The sequence below is a fragment of the Carettochelys insculpta genome, chromosome 18 (genome assembly GCF_033958435.1).
Source record: "Carettochelys insculpta isolate YL-2023 chromosome 18, ASM3395843v1, whole genome shotgun sequence".
NCBI lineage: Eukaryota > Metazoa > Chordata > Testudines > Carettochelyidae > Carettochelys > Carettochelys insculpta.
In genome coordinates, this window is record NC_134154.1 from 19001102 (window position 1) to 19016579 (window position 15478).

The window sequence follows — 15478 nt, forward strand, 5'->3', positions numbered from 1 at the left end:
CTAAGACCAAGGGCAATGACTTGGGCTCCAGCAACAGGACTCTCATCAACACCCTCCTACCTGCCTCCCCTCCATACATTTTTCCCCCCATGTCCATAGTTCAACTCATTCTGATGTTTTCTGCCAAATATGGTTATTACCCCAGCAATTAAGTTTAATGTTCCCACCCTAACCCTGAGTCCCTAGTGCATGGTGGTGGTGGTGGGGGAGCGGGCGGGGTGTGTGTGTGGTGTGTGTGGTGGGGGAGTGTGAGGGATGGGGGAGCAGGGAGCCTGTGGTGCAGAGTGTGGCTGGGATGGTCAGGGTGGGCCCTGGGCAAAGGCCTTGTACAAAGCCTCCTGGACCCTTACGCCATCCCTCTGGGCCTGGCAGCACGAGACAGAAGGCAGCTGCTCCGACCCAGCCCCTGTGTCCATGGTCCAACTCTGGAAGAAGGGCTCCTGTCTGCCCTCCACAAGATTATGGAGGGTACAGCAGGTGGCAACCACCACGGGGAAGGAGGAGGCTGCAAAACCTCCCATTCAGTCTTCCAAACATCCACTTGACAATGCCCCTGGTGCAGTTTAGGTGGCTGTTGAAGTTGTCGTGGACCAGGGTAGGGTGTCCTGTATAAGGCTGCATGAGCCACAGGTGCAGCGGGTACACGGCATCAGCCATGATATGGGGGAATCGTGATGTCCCTGAGTGGGAGCTCTCATGGGGGCACTTACACGCCCTCCTCCATCTGGCATCCCAGACACGAATTCTAGACTACCCAGGCGTTATGGGCCCTGCCTGGCCACCCCACACAAATGTCCAAGAAGCAGACCCTCATGCCCACCAGGGCCTGGACTACCAGAGAATGGTAACCCTTCTTATTAATGTAGGCTCCCCTGCTGTGGTCTTGGGCCCAGATCACCACATCCAGTGCACCAAAACAATTCGGGAATCATAAAATCATAGAATCATAGGGCTGGAAGGGACCTCAGGAGGTCATCTAGTCCAGCCCCCTGCTTCAAGAAGGATCAACCCCAACTAAGTCATCCCACCCAAGACTTTGTCATGCCAGGACTTAAAAACCTCTAGGATGCACCTACACTAGGCAGCTACTTTGAAGTAGCTGGTACAACATCAAAATAGCACCCATCACACCAACACGTGCCGTGTGCCATTTCAATGTTGAAATCGACGTGAGGTGGCGAGACGTCAAAATCGCTATTCCCATCCGAAGATGGGAATAGTGACCTACTTCGACTTTGAACATCGAAGTAGGGTGTGTGTAGACGATCCGCATCCCACTACTTTGAAATAGCAGGGTCCTCCATGGCAACCATCAGCTAAGGGGTTGAGACGCTCTGTCCAGCCCCTGCGGGGCTTTATGGTCTCTGCGCGCAGCAGCCTTTAAAGCACCACGGACCCAGATTTCCTGTGGCAGGAAGCTGAGAGTGTGCAGGCAGCAGCACATATAAGTGCTAGCCCTGCACACTTTCCAGAGGCCCCAATCTGCACTGTCACCAGCCATGGCATTGAGCCAGCTCCCAGAGCACCCCCAGGGCTCCCCTCCTGAAGGGACTCAGGCACCCCCGGCAGCCAAGCAGGGGGCCAAAAAGAGGCAGGGCCCCTCCTGGTCGGAGGCCAAGCTCCGAGACCCGCTGGGGCTCTGGGGTGAAGAGGAGGTGTTCCACATGATGGGAAGCAAGTGGTGGAATGCAGAAGCATTCACCCGACTGGCTGAGGGCCTGGGCTGCCCGGGGTCATCCTGCCCTCACTCTGGATCACGTCCGGAGTGAGGTGAAGGAGTTGCAGCAGGGGTACACTCGGGCCCAGGACTCGGCCAGCCGATCTGCGGCTGCCCCCGCCACTTGTCCCTATTACAGGGAGCTCAGGGCCATCCTGGACCCCTGGAACACCTCCTTCCCCCTATGGCCAACGAGCCCCAGCAGGCCTCGGAGCCGGAGTCCGGCCCAGAGGCCAGCCCCGCACCCCGGGGCCCACCTGAGGAGTCCCCACTCGGGAGAGCGGAGGAGGGGTCCAGCAGTGGAGGGGGGCTCCTCATAGACCTCCCCTCCCAGAGCACCAAGCGGGCATCCGCCCACCGGGCTTCCCCCAACCGTGGCAATGGATGGTCAGGTACGTACCCCACAGGGCACACACCCATGGGCCATGGGGCAGGGGCACCAGACACGACCGCAAGCCTCACACACCCCCCAGCGGACCCCAACCCGCAGCCACCCAGCCACATCATGGTCCCAGGATGGCAGCATGGCCATCAGTGCCCGTCAGCACCCACACCCATGGACAGCACTGTGCCCTAGGGGGCGCGGGGGGAATGGGCCATGGGCCAGGACACGATACTAACAGCCTTCCCCTCCCTCTCTACCTCTCTGCAGCTGCATCCAACGCCCCAGGCAGCCAGGCACCCTCTGTCATCCCCAACAGCCTGCTGGAGGTCAGTCACCGCAGCACCCAGAGACACCCCCAAGACCAGCAGGGTGGTCCCGCCACTGCCAGACCCTGGGGATGGCCCCTGTGGACCCCCAGCTTGTGGCAGCTCTCCAGCAGGAGATGGAAGTGGCAGAGGAGAGACTCTGGTTTGACAGGGAGGAGTCCACCTGGTGGTGGGTGGCATGGGAGGATTTCATGGGGGTGTTCCGGGACATAGCTGGGTCGATCCGGGAGGCCATTGCCCAGCTCCCACTCCCCGCTGCCCTCCGGGCCGCCATCCCTGCTGCTCCACCCAATGCTGCCCCTGCCCCTTTGCCTGCTGCCCCACCTGCCTCTCCACCTGCCGCCCCACCTGCCTCGCTGCCTGCTGCCCCATCTGCCTCCCCACCTGCTGTGCTGCCTGCCAGCTCCCCAGGACAAGAGCCCAATGGGGCTGAAGACCGGCCAGTGGAGGCATCCTGGCCATACTTGCCGGTTATCCCAGCCCCCAGCCAGCCACGCCAGGGACTGCAGACACAGGGAGGCGGGGAGTCGTGAGCCATAGCTGCTGGGGGTTGCATCCCTCTACCCCCATCCCGGACTGATGAGCCAACGGCCGAGCTGTCTGACGGGCCCCCATTTGCACTAGTTTTCCCCCATTATATAGTTGTCCCCCTTTGTATATTGGTTGCAGTTTCTGTTGTGCACAAAACAAAGTTAGCAGTTTAAAAATAAAAGTTTTATTTTCCAAAGAATTGGAGGCGTGCGCTTGTTGGGGGGTGTGGCATGTGGGTGTTAGGGGTGGTGTGTGGGCTGTGTGGTGGTGGGGTCCTCCGGGGAAGGCCAGGGAGGTGCTCAAGGGTCTCCCTGATTGAGTGGGCCTGCAGGGCCTTGCGGACCCATACCCCCCCTCACAATGGGCCTGGTGGCTGGGTGCGGTGGCCAGCTAGGGGAAGCCCATGCCGGCATCGACCACCAACCCCTGGACGAAGGCCTCCCCCTTATTCTCCACAATGTTGTGGAGCGTGCAGCACGCGCCCACAACCTGGGGGATGTTCTGGAGGCTGATGTCCAGGCGGGCAAGGAGGCACCGCCAGCGGCCCTTCAGACGGCCGAAAGTCCTCTCCACCACCTGGCGGGTGTGGTTCAGGCGGGCGTTGAGCTGCTCGTGGCTGGCGTTGAAGTGGCCGGTGTACGGGTGCATGAGCCAGGGCTGGAGGGGGTAGGCCGCGTCCGCCACGAGGCAGAGGGGCACAGTGGTGTCCCTCAGAGGGAGCCTCCCTCTGGGGGATGTAGGTCCCCACCTCCCATCGGCGACACAGAAGTTCCTAAAAACACAGGCATCATGTGTGCAGTCAGGCCAGCCCACGTACATGTCCTGGAAGCGGCCCCGACTGTCCACCATGGCCTGCGGGACCACAGAGTGGCAGCCCCTGCGGTTTATGCATCTTTCTCCGCTGTAGTCTGGGGCACGGATGGGGATGTGGGTCCCATCCAGGGCCCCAAAGCAGTTTGGGAGCCCCATGGCGGCGAATCCAGTGACGGCTGCATCCAGGTCCCCGAGTCGGACGACCCTCTGGAGCAGCATGGCATTGAGCACGCGGACCACCTGTGGGGAGGGAACACAGGTGCCCATGAGGGTGTGCAGGGTGCCCCAGGGCCCTCCCCCACAGGCCCCTCTCTCGGGAACCTCTTCAGCTACCCCCCTGCCCAGCCCCTCACTCCCCAGAGCCCCTCCCTCCCCAGCCTTATACCCAGCCCCTCCCTCCACAGCCCCACACCCAGACTCCCTCCCCTCAGTGGGTGTGTGCCCAGGCCTCCTTACCTCCATGACGACGGCCTTGACCTTTCCCCCTCCAAACTGGTGTCCCACGGAGCAGTAGCTGTCTGGACTGGCCAGCTTCCAGACAGCTATTGCGATCCTCCTCTCGAAGGGGAGGGCACACCACATCCAGGTGTCCTGGTGCCTCAGTGAGGGGGTGAGCCACTGGCAGAGCTCCAGGAAGGTCTGCCAGCACATGTGGAAGTTCCGCAGCCACATGTTGTTGTCCCACTCCCGCATGACCAGCTTCTCCCACCACTCAGAGCTGCTGGGGTAGCTCCACAGGTGGAGGAGCAGCCAGCGGGGGAGGAAGAGGGCAGCCTGGTGGTTGGGACATCCCTGTCTGCCCCCAGGGGGGCTCCTCTGGCAGGAACCACTGGGCGGCCTCCTGGGCAGCACCTAGCAGGGCTTTTGCCCCCTGGATGACTACCTGGAGGGCCGCCTCTTCCTGCTGCGGCTGCGGCTGCTGCTGCTGCTGGGGTCCATAGCTGCTGTGACTTGGTCTGTGAGAGTGTGGAGAGTACCCTGCAGACCTTGTGCTGTGCAGGCCAGGTGAGTCTGGGAGGTGCCCTTTAAAGAAGCGGCTTGCTGTTGCCCCGGAAGTGCGAGTCCAGCCTGTGACCTGGTCCATGGGCTTTCCTGGCCCCTTATTTCAACGGGGAGTGCTTGTGTGCATGGACTCTCCACATTTCCTTCCGGGGCAGCTCCTCTTGATGTTTCCCATTGCTACTTCAATGTTGAACGTTGATGGCACCAGCCCTTACTTCGAAATAGGTTACTTTGATGTAGTGTGCTAGTGTAGACATAACCCTAGAGAAGGAGAATCCACCACCTCTCTGGGCAACACATTCCAGTGCTTCACCACCCTCCTGGTGAAGTAGGTTTTCCTAATATCCAACCTACTCCTCTTCTTCTGTACCTTCAGACCATTGCTCCTTGTTCTGTTATCTGTCACTACTGAGAACAATTTCTCTCCATCCTCTTCAGAGCACACCTTCAGGAAGTTGAAGGCTGCTATTAAATCACCCCTCAGACTTCTCTTCTATAAACTAAATAAGCCCAAATCCCTCAGCCTCCCCTCATAGGTCATGTGCTCCAGCACCTTCATCATTTTTGTTTCCCTCCACTGAACCTGCTCCAGCACATCCACATCCCTTTTATACTGGGGTGAAAACTGGACACGATATTCCAGATGTGGCCTCACCAGTGCCGAATAGAGGGGAACAACCACTTCGCTAGATCTGCTCAAAATGCTTCTCCTAATGCACCCTAGCCTAATGCTGTTAACCTTCCTGTCTACAAGGGCACACTGTTTACTCATATCTAGCCTTTCTTCCCCCATAACCCCTAGGTCCCTTTCGGCTGTACTGCTGCTTAGCCAGTCGGTCTCCAGCCTATAACAATGCTTGAGATTCTTCGATCACAAGTGCAGGACTTTGCACTTTTCCTTGTTGAACTACATCAGATTTCTTTTGGCCCAATTCTCCAATTAATCCAGGTCACTCTGGATTCTATCTCTACCCTCCAATGTATCTACCTCTCCTGCTAGTTTAGTTTTGGTTGCAAACTTCTTAGAGTGTGATACAGTCCATCATCCAGGTCACTAATAAAGATATTGAACAACACCGGCCCTAGAAATGAGCCTTGGGGCATTCCACTTGAAACCGGTCGCCATCCAAATATTGAGCCATTGACCACTACCCATTGGGCGTGACTGTCAAGCCAGCTTTCTATCCATCTTTTAGTCCATGGATCCAAACCATACTTCCTCAACTTATGGGCCAGAATGTTGTGGGAGATGGTTTCAAAAGCTTTGCTGAAGTCAACATATATCACATCTACTGACTTCCCCATGTCCACAGAGCCTTTTACCTTCTAATCAAAGTTATTACATTGGTCAGGCATGACTTGCCCTTGGTGCATCTATATTGACTACTCTTGATCACTTTCCCCTCTTCCAAGTGCTCCAAAATGGATTAATTGAGGATCCCCTCCATTATTTTCCCAAGGGTTGAGGTAAGACTGATTGGTCTATAGTTCCGTGGATTGTCCTTTTTTTCCTTTTTTAAAGATGGGCACTACATTTGCCTTTTTCCTGTCATCTGGGATCTCTCCCAATCTCCAAGAGTCTTCAAAGATAATGGCCAAAGGTTCAGCAATCACATCTGCCAATTCTCTCAGTACCATTGGGTGCATTAAATCCAGACCCATGGATTTGTGCACATGAAGTTTTTCTAGGCAGCTCTTAACTTGTTCCTTCCCCACAGATGGCTGCCCTCCACCTGCCCATACTGCATTGTCTAGCAGGGTAGTGTAGGAGCTGTCCTTGTCCATGAATTCTGAGGCAAAAAAAGCATTGAGTACTTCAGCTTTTCTTAACGTTATCTGCCACTAGGTTAACTCTTTCATGCAGTAATGGCCCCACACCTTCCCTGATAACCCTCTTATTGTTAACATGCCTGTAGAAATCCTTCTTTTCACCCTTCACATCTCTTGCTAGCTGCAGTTCCAATTGTGCTTTCGCTTTCCTGATTCCTGCCCAGCATTCTCCAGGCACCTATTTATACTCGTCCTTAGTCAACTGTCCATGTTTCCATTTTTCATATGCATCCTTTTATGGTTTAAGCTGACCAAGGATTTCCCTGTTAAGCCAATTGGAACAACTAAGCATTTTCCTATGTGTAGTTGTCAAAGCTCTCTCAAAAATTGCTCTCTCTGCACAAAGTACCATGCAAGACTAATGTCCCAAAATGGGGAGTAAAGGCACTTTGAAGTAGCACGGGCATGTCAAAGTGCCTGCAGCTACAGAGCATGCTGGAACTTCAAAGTTTGACACTTTGAAGCTGTCTTGGAGGAGAATTAGCCTAATGAAGTGCTGCATTTGCATTGCAACACTTAATTAGTAATCTCCCATCACCCTGATTACCACCCATGCTCCCTTTGAAGAAGGCACGTGTAGACGATCCGCTTCCCGCAACATCGAAATAGCGGGGTCCTCCATGGCAGCCATCTGCTGAGGGGTTGAGGGACGCTCTTTCCAGCCCCTGAGCTCTATGGTCACTGCATGCAGCAGCCCCTTAAAGCTCCCCTCCCCCTTATTTCCTGTGCAGGAAGCTGAGAGTTCATGCAGGCAGCAGCACAGCCATGTGCCTAGCCTGCACGTCCCTCAGCAGCCCCAACCCACCACACTGCACCCCATGGCATCCAGCCAGCCCCCCAAGCGCTCACAGGTCAACCCCCCAAGGGGACCCAGGGCTCCCAGCCAGCCAGCCAGCCAGCCCGGGAAGAGGCAGCGGGGCCCCTCCTGGACGGAGGCCGAGATCCGGGACCTCCTGGGGGTCTGGGGCGAGAAGGAGGTGCTCCAGGTAATGGGGAGCAAGAGGTGGAAAGCGGATGTGTTCGCTCAGCTGGCCGAGGGCCTGGCTGCCCAGGGTCACCCTGCCCGCACTCCTGACCAAGTCAGGAGTAAGGTAAAGGAGCTGCGGCAGGGTTACTCCTGGGCCCGGGACACGGCCAGCCGATCTGGGGCCGCCCCCACCGCTTGCCCCTTTTACAGGGAGCTCAGGGAAAGCCCCCGGTACACCTCCACCCCCCTGGCCACCCTTGACACATCGGGCGACGAGCCCCAGCAGGCCCTGGAGATGAAGTCCACCCCAGAGGCCAGCCCTGCACCCCAGGGGCCCCCCCAGGAGCCCACCCCTGGGACACCTGAGGAGAAGGAGGGGGCCTCCAGCGACAGAGGACTCCAGATCGACCTCCCCTCCCGCAGCTCCAGCAGGGCATCCGCCCGATGGGTGTCTCCCGACTGTGGGAGCGGACCATCAGGTATGTACCCCCCTGGTGCAGACCCCCCAGGGTTAAGGGGCAGGGACAAGAGACATGACCAGGGCCCTCCACACACCCAGATGACCATGGCCCCGAGGACAGCAGTGGCATGTCCCTCAGAAGAGTGCATCAGCCCCTGCCCCCCAGCAGGACAGCGCCGTGCCCCATCCCTGGCGATGGGGGGAGTGGAACCGAGGGTCCCCTGGGGGGGGTTGGACACCCATCAGCAGCAGCAGCAGCATCTCCGGGGGACAGGGATGGGGAACCAGCAGCAGAGGGGTGGTGGGACAAGGGCCACGGGTCAGGGCCCAGACTAACGGCTGTCTCCACTCTTCTTCCCCCCTCTGTTCCGCAGCTGCACCATCGGAGGGCCCGGAGACCACCGTCGCGCTGTCTGTAGTCCCGGAGAGCCCACCGGGGCCAGCCCACCAGGCCAGCCCCTCGGTGGAGCACGGACCAGCCCCAGGACAAGCCCGACAGCAGCGGAGCCATCTGTGGGCGTCCACGGACCCCCAGCTGCTCGCCACCCTCCGGCGTCAGCTGGAGGTGTCCGAGCAGCGCCTGCAGGTGGAAGACCGGCAACTCCATCTCCAGGAGCGAGCGCTGGCCTGGCGCCAGGAGGCTTGGGGGGCCTTCATGCGCACTTTTGATGCCATCGCGCAGCACTTGGCCCCCCTGCCACTCCTCCGGCCGCTTCGCCCACTGCTCCGCCTGCCATCCCTCCACCATCAGCCGTCCTGGGGCCTGCCACCAAGGGGGACCATGGGCCTCTGCACTGCGCCTGGCCCTATCTGCTGGTTCTCCCAGCCCCCACGCAGCCTCGACCGGACCTCCGGCCGAGACATAGGTCACGCCCCCCAACACGAGGTGCAGGACAATAGGGGTGCGTGGCCGAGGACGTTGTCCCCCAAGGCCCCCTCCTTTGGACTTATTCCCCCATCTTTGTAAATAGTTTTTGTTCTACCCCTGTTTTGTACCTGCCCCCCCCATGTACATAGTTTCCCCCTTCTTCTTCTGTTAATAATTAATACAAGGTTGCAGGGTTTTGTTTAAAAAAAAATCCATTTTATTGCACAGAAGTGTGGGTGGGGTGTGCTCTCGGGGTCTCTGTGGTGTGGGCGTGGGGGCAGGGAGTGTTGTGGAGGATGGGGGTTGCAGTGGGTGGCTCACCCGCAGCTGGCCCTGCCAGCTTTCACCCCGCAGCCTGGTCAAAATGGGCCCGCAGGGCCTACCGGACCCGGATCCCCTCAGGGTCGACCTGGCGACTGGGGGCAGCGGGTGGCTGGACATCGGCCCTGCCAGCCTCCACAGTCCAGCCCCGGAAAAAGCCTCTCCCTTGCTCTCCACCAGGTTGCGGAGTGCACTGCACGCGCCCACAACCTGGGGGATGTTGGTGAGGCCTAGATCCAGGCGGGAGAGGAGACACCTCCAGTGCCCTTTGAAGTGGCCGAAAGTGCACTCGACCACCTGGTGCACATGGTTCAAGCACGTGTTGAACCACTCCTGGCTGGCTGTGACATGGCCCGTGTAAGGGTGCATGAGCCAGGGCCAGAGGGGGCGGTACGCCGCATCTGCAGTGATGCACAGGGCATGGTGGTGTCCCCCGCAGGGATCTCCCGCTGGGGGATGTAGGTCTGCGCCTCCAGCCAGCGGCACAGGCCTGAATTTCTGAACACCCGGGCATCGTGGGTGCTGCCAGGCCAGCCAACATAAATGTCCAAGAGGCGGCCCCAGCTGTCCACCAAGGCCTGGAGGACCACGGAATGGTATTCCTCCCTATTGAGGAAGTGTCCTCTGCTGTGATCCGGGGCATGGGTGGGGTATGGGTCCCATCCAGAGCCCCAGAGCAATTTGGGAAGCCCAGGCTGGCAAACCCCACAATGGCAGCATCCGGGTCCCCAAGCCGCACGAGCCTGTGGAGGAGCAGGGCATTGATTGCGTGGACGACCTGTAGGGGAAGGACATGAGAGAGCACCGGTGAGGGGTCTGCAGGGTGTGTCTGCCCCCCCAGGTCTCTCCCCCGTCCTCATAGGTCCTCTTACCTCCATGAGGACAGCCTCGACAGTGGCCTTGCCCATGCCGAACTGCTGCCCTACGGATCGGTAGCTGTCTGGAGTGGCCAGCTTCTAGACAGCGATGCTGACCTGTTTCTCTACAGTGAGGGCACGTCACATGGGGGTGTCCTGGTGCTGTAAGGCAGGTGTGAGCCACTGGCTGAGCTCCAGGAATGTCTGCTGGCTCATTTGGAAGTTCCGGAGCCAGCGGTCATTGTCCCACTCGCCGAGCACCAGCTGCTCCCACCAGTCTGTGCTCGTGGGGTATCTCCACAGCCAGCGGCGTGTGCAGCGGCGGGGGGGCTGGGAGGGCAGCAAGGTCTGGGGCTGCTTCCTCATCCCCCGAGGACAGCTCATCTTCCTCAAATAAAAGATGGTCAGCTGCCGCCTGCATGGCACTGAGCAGGGCAGCCACTGCTCCTCCAGGGGCGGGTGTGTGGGCCTCTGGCTGCTGCTGCTGGGGGTCCATGCTGCTTACACAGGGTGTGCATGCCTGTGGCTCTGCAGACCGCATGCTGTGCAGACTGAGTGTGTCTGGGAGGGGCCCTTTAAGGGAGCAGCTTGCTGTTGCCCTGGAAGTGCTAGTCCGCCCTGTGACCCTGTCTGCAGCTGTTCCTGGCACCCTTATTTCGATTTGGGCCGCTTTGGTGTGTAGACGCTCCCCTGAAGCGCCTACTTCGATGTAGTGCTGTCCAACGTCAACGTTGAATGTCGATGGCACCAGCCCTGGAGGATGTGTAGATGCTACTCATCAAAATAGCTTATTTCGATGTAGCATCCCAGTGTAGACGCAGCTCTGGGCTGCAGCGACAATGAGATAATAGATTTCAGGATCCAGACAAAAGGAAGAAAGTTGAGCAGTAACATACAAACCCTTGATTTCAGCAGAGCAGACTTTGACTCCCTGAGAGAATGGATGAGCAGGATCCCTTGGGAAACAAAGATGAAGGGGAAAAGAGTTCAAGATAACTGGCAGTATTTTAAAGAAGTCTCACTGAAGGCACAGGAACAAACCATCCCGCTGCATAGTGAGAAATGCAAACATGGTAGGCAACCAGCTTGGCTAAATGGGGAAATCCTTAGTCAGCTTAAATTAAAAAAGGATGCATGCAAGAAATGGAAACATGGGCAGTTGCTAAGGAGGAGTATAAACATACGGCTGGAGAATGGAGGGCAGTAATCAGGCAAGTGAAAGCACAATTGGAACTGCAGATGTCAAGAGATGTGAAGAGTAACAAGAAAGGTTTCTACAGGCAAGTTAACAATAAATGGGTTATCAGAGAAGGTGTGGGGCCATTACTCAATGAGGGAGGTAACCTTGTGACAGATAATGTAGGAAAAGCTGAAGTACGCAATGCTTTTTTTGCCTCAGTCTTCACGGACAAAGTCAACTTGGTCCTAGACAATGCAGTGTGGGAAGGTGGAGGGCAGTCATCTGTGGGGAAGGAACAAGTTCTGAGCTATATAGAAAAACTAAATGTGCACAAGGCCATGGGTCTGGATTTAATGCACCCCAGGGTACTGAGGGAATTGGCAGAGGTCATTGCTGAAACTTTGGCCATTATCCTTGAAGACTCTTGGAGATCAGTGGGGATACCGGATGACTGAAAGAAGGCACATGTAGTGCCCATCTTTAAAAAAGGAAAGAAGGACAATACAGGGAACTATAGACCTGTCAGCCTTACCTCAATCCCTGGGAAAATAATGGAGGAAATCCTCAAGGAATCCATTTTGGAGCACTTGGAAGAGGGGAAAGTGATCAAAAGTAGAGAACATGGATTCACCAGGGACAAGTCCTGCCTGACCAATCTGATTAGCTTCTATGACGAGGCAAAAAGCTCTGCGGACATGGGGAAGTCAGTGGATGTGATATAACTTGACTTCAGCAAGGCTTTTTATATGGTCTCCCACAACATTCTTGTCCATAAGTTAAGGAAATATGGATTAGATCCTTGGACTGTAAGATGGATAGAAAGCTGGCTTGATGGTCAGGTCTAATGCGTAGTGGTCAATGGCTAAAAAACTGGATGGAGGTTCTGGGGCCAATGTTATTCAACATCTTTATTAATGACCTGGATGAGGGACTGGGCTGCACCCTCAGCAAGTTTGCGGATGACACAAAATTAGGGGGAGAGGTAGATACATTGGAGGGTAGAGAGAGAATCCAGAGTGACCTGGATAAATTGGAGGATTGGGCCAAAAGAAATTGATGCAATTCAACAAGGAGAAGTGTAGAGTCCTGCACTTGGGGCAGAAGAATCCCAAGCATTGTTAAAGGCTAGGGACTGAATGGCTAAGCAGCTAAGCAGCAGTATGATGGAAAGGGACCTAGGGGTTATGGTAGATGAAAGGCTGGATATGAGTAAACAGAGTGCCCTTGTAGCCAAGAAGGCTAACTGAATATTAGCGTGCATTTGGAGGAGCATTTCGAGCATATCTAGAGAACTAGTTATTCCACTCTATTCGGCACTGGTGAGGCCACATCTTGAATACTGTGTCCAGTTTTGGGTCCCCCAGTATAAAAAGAATGTGGATTTGCTGGAGCAGGTTCAGCGGAGGGCAACAAAAATGATTAAGGGGCTGGAGCACAAGACCTATGAAGATAGGCTGAGGGATTTGGGCTTGTTTAGTATACAGAAGAGAAGACTTAGAGGTGATTTAATAGCAGCCTTCAACTTCCTGAAGGGGAGCTCTCACGAGGAGGGTGAGAAACTGTTCTCAGTGGTGTCAGATGGCAAAACAAGGAGTAATGGTCTGAAGTTGAACAGGGAGAGGTGTAGGTAAGATATTAGGAAAAACTACTTCACCAGGAGGGTGGTAAAGCATTGGAATGCATTACCTGAAAAGGTGGTGGATTCTCCATCCCATGAGGTTTTTAAGTCCCGGCTGGACAAGATCCTGGCTGGGATGACTTAGTGGGGGTTGATCCTGCTTGAAGCAGGGGGCTGGACTAGATGACCTCCTGAGGTCCCTTCCAGCACTCACAATCTGTGATTCTGTGATTCTGATACCAGTCTCAAACCGTCTTTTCAAATTCTAAAACCAGAGCAAAACAGGTATGTGTTTTATAAAGATATAACTTGCTATTTAAAGACCTTTTGAGTCTGGGAAATTAAACTGAGGAACAACCAACTGTTATAAATATATGTGAAAAACCTAATTAAATATGCTTTAATAGAATCATAGGGCTGGAAGGGACCTCAGGATGTCATCTAGTCCAGCCTCCTGCTTCAAGAAGGATCAACCCCAACTAAGTCATCCCAGCCAGGACCTAGTCGAGCTGAGACGTAAAAACCTCTAGGGATGGAGAATCCACCACCTCTCTAGGCAATGCATTCCAATGCTTCACCACCCTCCTGGTGAAGTAGTCTTTCCTAATATCCAACCTACTTCTCTCCTTCTGTAACTTAAGACCATTGCTCCTTGTTCTGCTATCTGACACCACTGAGAACAGTTTCTTTCCATCCTCTTGAGAGGTCCCCATCAGGAAGTTGAAGGTTGCTATTAAATCACCCTTCAGTCTTCTCTTCTGTAAACTAAACAAACCCTCAGCCTCTCTTCATAGGTCATGTTCTTCAGCCCCTTAACCATTTTTGTTGCCCTTTGCTGAACCTGCACTAGCACATCCACATCCTTTTCATACTGGGGGGCCCAAAACTGGACACAATATTCAAGATGTGGCCTCACCAATGCCAAATAGAGGGGAACAACCACTTAAGATCTGCTTGAAATGCTTCTCCTAATGCACCCTAATATGCCATTACCCTTCTTGGATACAAGGGCACACTGTTTACTCATATCCAGCTTTTCTTCCACCATAACCCCGAGGTCCCTTTCTGCTGTAGTGCTGCTTAGCCAGTCGGTCCCCAGCCTGTAACATGGCTTGGGATTCTTCCGTCTCAAGTGCAGGACTCTGCACTTCTCCTTGTTGAACCGCATCAGATTTCTTTTGGTCCAATTCTCCAATTTATCCAGGTCACTCTGGATTCTGTCTCTACCCTCCAATGTACCTACCTTTCCCGCTAGCTTAGTTTTGGCTGCAAACTTCTGAGGGTGTGATACAGTTCCTCATCCAGGTCATTAATAAAGGTGTCGAACAACACCGGCCCTACAAACGAGCCTTCGGGCATTCCACTTCAAAGTGACCAGCATCCAGATATTGAGCCATTGACCACTACCCATTGGGCCTGACCATCAAGCCAGCTTTCTATCAGTTTTATGGTCCATGGATCCAATTCACACTATTTCAACTTATGGGCAAGAATGTTGTGAGAGACTGTATCAAAAGCTTTGATGAAGTCAAGGTACATCACATCCACTGCCTTCCCTATGTCCACAGAGCATAGAAGTTAATTAGATTGGTCAGGCACAACTTGACCTTGGTGAATTCATGTTGACTACTTTTGATCACCTTCCCCTCTTTCAAGTGCTCCAGAATGGATTCATTGAGGATACCCCCCATTATTTTCTCAGGGACTGAGGTAAGGCTGACCAGTCTGTAGTCCCCTGGATTGTCCTTCTTTAAAGATGGGTACATTTGCCTTTCTCCAGTCATTTGGGATCTCTCCTGATCTCCAAGAGTCTTCAAAGACAATGGCCAAAGGCTCGGCAATGACCTCTGCCAATTCCCTCAGTACACTTGGATGCATTAAATCCAGACCCATGCATCTGTGTACATCTAGTTTTTCTAAGTAGCTCTTCAATCATTCCTTCCCCATGGGATGCTGTCTTCTACTGTCCCACACTGCATTGTCTAGCACCATAGCGTGGGAGCTGTCCTAGCCTCTGAAGACTGAGGCAAAAAAGGCAATGAATACTTCAGCTTTTCTTACATCATCTGTCACTAGATTACCTTTTTCATCCAGTAACAGCTCCACATCTTCCCTGATAACCCTCTTATTGTTAACATGCCTGTAGAAACCCTTCTTTTTACCCTTCACATTCCTTGCCAGCTGCACTTCCAATTTTGCCTTTGCTGTCCTGATTTCTGCCTAGCATTTTCCAACAGTATATTTATACTCCTCCTTAGTCATCTATCTAAATTTCCACTTCTTATACACATTCTTTTTCAGTGTAAGTTGACCAAGGATTTCCCTGTTAAGCCAAGCTCGTTGCCTACCATATTTGCATTTCTTACTATGCAGCAGGATAGTTTGTTCCTGTGCCTTCAGGAAGACTTTAAAATATTTCCAGTTCTCCTAACTCCTTTCCCCTTCATCTTCATTTCTCAAGGCATTCTGCTCATCAGTATCCTCAGGGAGTCAAAATCTGCTCTTTTGAAATCAAGGGTCTGTTTATTACTGCTGACCTTTCTTTCTTTTGTTAAGGATCCTGAAATCTACCATCTTGTGATTACTGCAGCCCAGGTTGCCAC

The 15478-nt window shown here is 54.5% G+C and overlaps 1 protein-coding gene across 3 annotated transcripts in view; it reads right to left on the reverse strand.

The window, feature by feature from the left end:
* ADGRD1 (adhesion G protein-coupled receptor D1) overlaps nucleotides 1–15478 on the reverse strand; it is a 382252-nt gene that overhangs the window by 130032 nt on the left and 236742 nt on the right. The window lies entirely within an intron of this gene.